We start from the raw sequence: 5,184 nt of genomic DNA, 5'->3' as shown, positions 1-5,184 counted from the left end.
AGAAACCGCAATAAAAATTTCGAGCAGTATTTCTCAAAAACAGAAAATTTTTGCTGCTGCAATAATGTTAATAAGTTGTTTGCGGCACTTGGAGAAACTCATGATCCAAACGAGTGGCGTCTATTCATTGATGGTAGCAAGTATAGTGTTAAGGTTGTCTTACTGAACAAAGGCAACAAGAAAGCATCAATCCCCGTTGCTCATTCTACGAATGTCAAAGAAACTTATAAGACAATGAAAGAGCTACTTCAATTAATTGACTACAGTTCGTATAACTGGAAAATATGCTGTGACTTGAAAGTTGTCCCTCTACTGACTGGTCTGCAGAGTGGCTATACCAAATACAGTTGTTTTTTGTGTCTTTGGAATAGCAGAGCGGATGACAAACATTTCACTCAACAAGTTTGGCCGAATCGTGTGGAGCATGTCGTGGGAAAAAACAACGTTATCAAAGAAGCACTTGTTGAGAAAAAAAAGTTATTTTCCCTCCTTTGCATATAAAACTTGGGCTAATGAAGAATTTTGTGAAAGCTTTGGCAAAAAACCCGGAAAACACAGCCCTTACATACTTGAAAACCAAGTTCCCAAGATTATCAACAGAGAAACTCAAAGCGGGTATATTCGTCGGTCCACAGATAAAGAAATTGTTTATGGACACAGAATTTCAACAATGCCTTGACAGTTCCGAAGCTAAAGCTTGGAAAGCTTTCCAAGAAGTGATTCATGGATTCTTGGGAAACAACAGGAGCAACAACGACCGTCAATTGATTCATACAATGATGAAATACTTTAAAACTATTGGTTAGTACTCTAAAACGTACATAATAAAAAAATAAATAATTGGCGCGTACACTTCTGTTAGGTGTTTGGCCGAGCTCCTCCTCCTATTTGTGGTGTGCGTCTTGATGTTGTTCCACAAATGGAGGGACCTACAGTTTCAAGCCGACTCCGAACGGCAGATATTTTTATGAGGAGCTTTTTCATGGCAGAAATACACTCGGAGGTTTGCCACTGCCTGCCGAGGGGCGACCGCTATTAGAAAAATGTTTTTATTAATTTTGCTTTCACCGAGATTCGAACCAACGACCTCTCTGTGAATTCCGAATGGTAACCACGCACCAACCCATTCGGCTACGGCGGCCGCCATACTCCAAAGTTCGTGCGGTTTTACAACAGATGGCGTAACTTGATTATTATTCCATCGATCCACATTTCCAAACATTCATTGGAGAGCTACTGTCGTAAGGCACAAACGTCAGTATAAGTTTTTTATTTGAAGCGTAAACAACAATATTTTTACCACACTTGAAAATGTCGAATTTCGTGCCAAATAATGTGTTTTTGCGGGGAATTCTTTAATATGAAGAAAAAAGCAGCCGAAAGTCATCGTATCTTGGTGGAAGTTTATGGTGAGCATGCTCTAGCTGAGCGAACGTGCCAGAAGTGGTTTGCACGCTTTAAAAGTGGTGATTTTGGCCGCGCCGCCAAAGTTCATGGATACCGAATTGGAGGAATTGCTCGATCAAGATCCGGCTCAAACGCAAGAAGAGGTTGCAAAAACTTTGGGAGTTGATCAATCAACCATTTCCAAACGTTTAAAAGCCATGGGAATGATCCGAAATTCAAATTTCGAAAAAAAACCGCACGAACTTATTCATAGACCTATTATTTATCATATAATATACATTGATTGGAAAATTATGGGAAAATTTACAATAAACTTTGTTTTTGTTAACAGGTGCTCGCATGTCGTTAAAAATGCACCTACTTCACAGTCATTTGGATTTTTTTCATCCGAATTTAGGGGCTGAAAGTGATGAACAAGGCGAGCGATTTCATCCAGATATTGCTACGATTATAAAGCGTTATGAGGGCTTTTGGGATCAAGGAATGATGAGGGACTACTGCTGAATGCAACTTCGTGAAGATTCCGTGCAACATGAAAGAAGAAGTTTCAGAGTAAAAGCGTATTTTCGACCTCAAACATAGCCATGTCAAAAGCTGGAAAATCACTCGTGTGGACATTATGGGTCATAACTTCTACCATTTTTCGTCGATTGAGACAAACTTAGGCTTAAAATGTAGGTGACAAAATTTTCTTTCAGAAAACTTATCTTATGTTGGGAAAAAAAAAAATTTTGGTAATTTTGATAATTTATTAAAAAACGTCAAAATGCCTTTTTGTTTACTTTCAACAGCTGTTTTGTGAAAACTACGACTTCCATTGACACGAATTATATATTGCCATGTAGGTTATAGGTATGTGTGCCTTTCGAAATTTATGCACTTCAAAGAAATGGCGCGCACTCTTTTTGAGATTGCTGGTAATAACTGCACTATTGCACAAAAAACAGGTTTTTTGGGAATATCTCGGAAACCGTTCTTTAAAAAAAAATAAAAGTCATTTTTGGTCTCAGCGACCTCAAACTAGTCTAAAAAACGCTTTTTGGTTGAGGACCATTTTTGAAACTGAAAATTTGTAAGCTAGTGTTAATAACCTACATGCTTCCAAAATTGACAGTATTTCCGCCTGAAAGGCATTACAAGCATTAGGAAGACGCAAAGATTTTTTAATTTTAAGTCTATATAATATATATAAGCTCCAACACCAAAATCCATTTTACTGCCATCTGTATAGACTGTAGTGTCTTAGTTGTTTAGTGAGAATCCCTTATTCCATTCCTCTTGAGATGGAAAGAGAGTGGCAAAATTCCTATTGAATATTACCATCGGGATGATGTTATCAGTCCTCTTCGAGGTATACTGAGTTTGTCGTCGTAATAAACTGGAATGGCTACCAGTTTTTTCCTTCCAGCGACCCGCTTCATTCAACCTAAATGCACTCATTGTTGCCATCTTCTTGATATGAAGATCTACCAGAATAACGTGTGTCAGTGCATTGAGAGCCTCCCTAGGACATGGTTTGATTGCACCGACTGTTATTACGCAGACTGATCTTTGTATTCTGACAAGTAATTTGATGTTGTATTCTCTTTCTAGAGCTTTCCACCAACCCACCGAGCCATACGATAAAATTGGTCGTATAACCGCCTTATACAACAACAATGTATACTTGGGTTGCAGATCTCATCTTCTTCCTAGCAAATGTTTACAGGCATGTAAAGCAATTTCAGATTTCCTTACCCGTTCTTCGACGTTTAATTTCCAGCTAAGTTTGGAGTCCAAAATTACCCCTAAATACTTTGCACTGGGCGAAAGTGAAAAAGTTTGTCCGTTGATATTTGGTAGGGTAAAAGTTGGTACTTGTATCCGGTGGTAAAAAGCATAAGTTCTGTTTTACGCGGGCTTAAACTTAGGCCACATCCTATGGCCTAAAAATTAAGCTCGTCTAGCGCCCTTTGAATGATCCCGCTGATCGGGTTTGGACACAGTCCTAATGCCATTAGCACCACATCATCAGTGTACGTACTTTTACCTTACTACTATTAAGTTTTATTAACATTTCGCTAATCACACATAACCAAGGAAGTGGAGACAGTACTCATCCTGGTGGAGTACCTCTCTGGACCTTCTTAGTTATATGTATGTCACCCATATTAGCTTTGATGAATTGATTGCCCATGCAACCTTCTCTTTTGTGACTATCAAAAATGAAAGAAAATGAGTATTTAAAAGAAGTTCTAGACGGTTTTCTACCGTAGAAGTACAAGTGCCATCTGGTCTTTTGTCCCAAGAAGATATTGAATGATCTTTGGACAAAATACGGCTAGACCTCGCCGAGTCTCTGGTGTATGCGATAGAGGAACAGAAATCTCTGCAGCTCTCTTTCTTGGAAACCCTGGTTGCCTTCTTGTATTGTCTCCTACTTTCTCTGTACAGTTGCCAATTACTTGTTAAGTAGTTGAGATTTTCTGGCTTCTTCCCTTAATTTTGAGAACTCATTGCCCCTTACCAAGGAGTATAGAATTTTTTGCTATATTTATTGGCCACGACGTTTTGTAGGCCATACTGAATGTCTTCTCCAATGTTGTGACCCTACTCTCAATGTTTTTCGTGAGAGTAATTTGATGGATCGCAATTCTTGCTGTCCTGTTCCCTACTATATTTTTGAACCGATTTCAAATTGTTCCAAGTGGATTGCGATATGATAAGGGTGGATCTACCTCAAGATCTAGGTGATAGAGGATCCAGTAGACCCTACAAATTGTTTACCCTCACTAAAGTATTTTCCGAGAGTAATGTTATATCTAATACTTCCACCTATCCTCTAATGCATTCCGCGCGTGGAAAGATGAAAGTCTGAGTATTGCCCCTGTTACATACTGTTAAGCTAGTGTTAATGATAAATTCATATAAATACTCACCTCGATCATTCCCCCATAAAGTATGTCTTGCATTGGCGTCACATCCTAGTTTTTGTTGTCAAGTACGAGCCTCGTCAGGCCGTGTTGGTTGATCGTGGACACCGTCAGCAGCCTCCATTTCGATGACCGTCACATCCCATGAGCTATAGGATGGGACTAAAAATATGTTTAGATGTGTTTTTGCTACAATGCATGCCCTGGGGTTACCGTGGGTCCGCTTATAGTATTAGTTGTAGTTTTGACATCATGAGCGCCGTCATTTTTGATACATGAACAGCTCATTAGTGTCGTCAACCTCGTCCTCCCAATTTGCAGAACGGAATAACTTCAGATGCGCTTTCTTCACGCTGAACCGAAGTTTGTTGTCCACTTTTTCGAGTGACTCAAAAATCTCCTTTGAGATTTAGAAAAGGAAGGATTCACCATTCTTTCGTGGAGCCTTCGCTCTAATGATGCTCCAGTCATCCATCGGAACAGTGGGATTGTGAACAGCTGTGCCCCGATTTCAGATTATATTTTTAACGTTTGTCGCGGTTCGTTAGTTCGTCCACTAACGCAGGGGATCCCGTGCTACTCCATTAAACGCGCGTTTGTCTGGTTTGGGCATTGAAGAAGCCATCCTGTGCTTTTTCGCGACGTTAACGCCTTCGTCCTGCGAACGATTGCGTTTTACGGCTTCTGCCTTCTGGGTGGCCTGGAACGCCAAGTACTCGTCGACCAACTTTTGGCACGTTGTCTTATCGGCCTCCTCTTTGGGATGAGTTTTACCTTCGGCCTCATTTTTGCGTATTCTGCGAGAATATAGAGACCTCTGGTAAAGCTTATACCTAGACGGCCCCTTTTTAAAGAATTGTCGCTT

The 5,184-nt window shown here is 40.0% G+C and overlaps 1 pseudogene; it reads left to right on the top strand.

The window, feature by feature from the left end:
• The first annotated feature begins 234 nt into the window (after positions 1 to 234).
• Positions 235 to 1,911, top strand: LOC129250415 (uncharacterized; annotated as a pseudogene).
• The last annotated feature ends 3,273 nt before the right edge of the window (positions 1,912 to 5,184 follow it).

Source organism: Anastrepha obliqua, chromosome 6 (genome assembly GCF_027943255.1).
Source record: "Anastrepha obliqua isolate idAnaObli1 chromosome 6, idAnaObli1_1.0, whole genome shotgun sequence".
NCBI classification, from domain to species: Eukaryota; Metazoa; Arthropoda; class Insecta; order Diptera; family Tephritidae; genus Anastrepha; species Anastrepha obliqua.
This window is presented reverse-complemented; position numbering and strand designations above follow the sequence as displayed.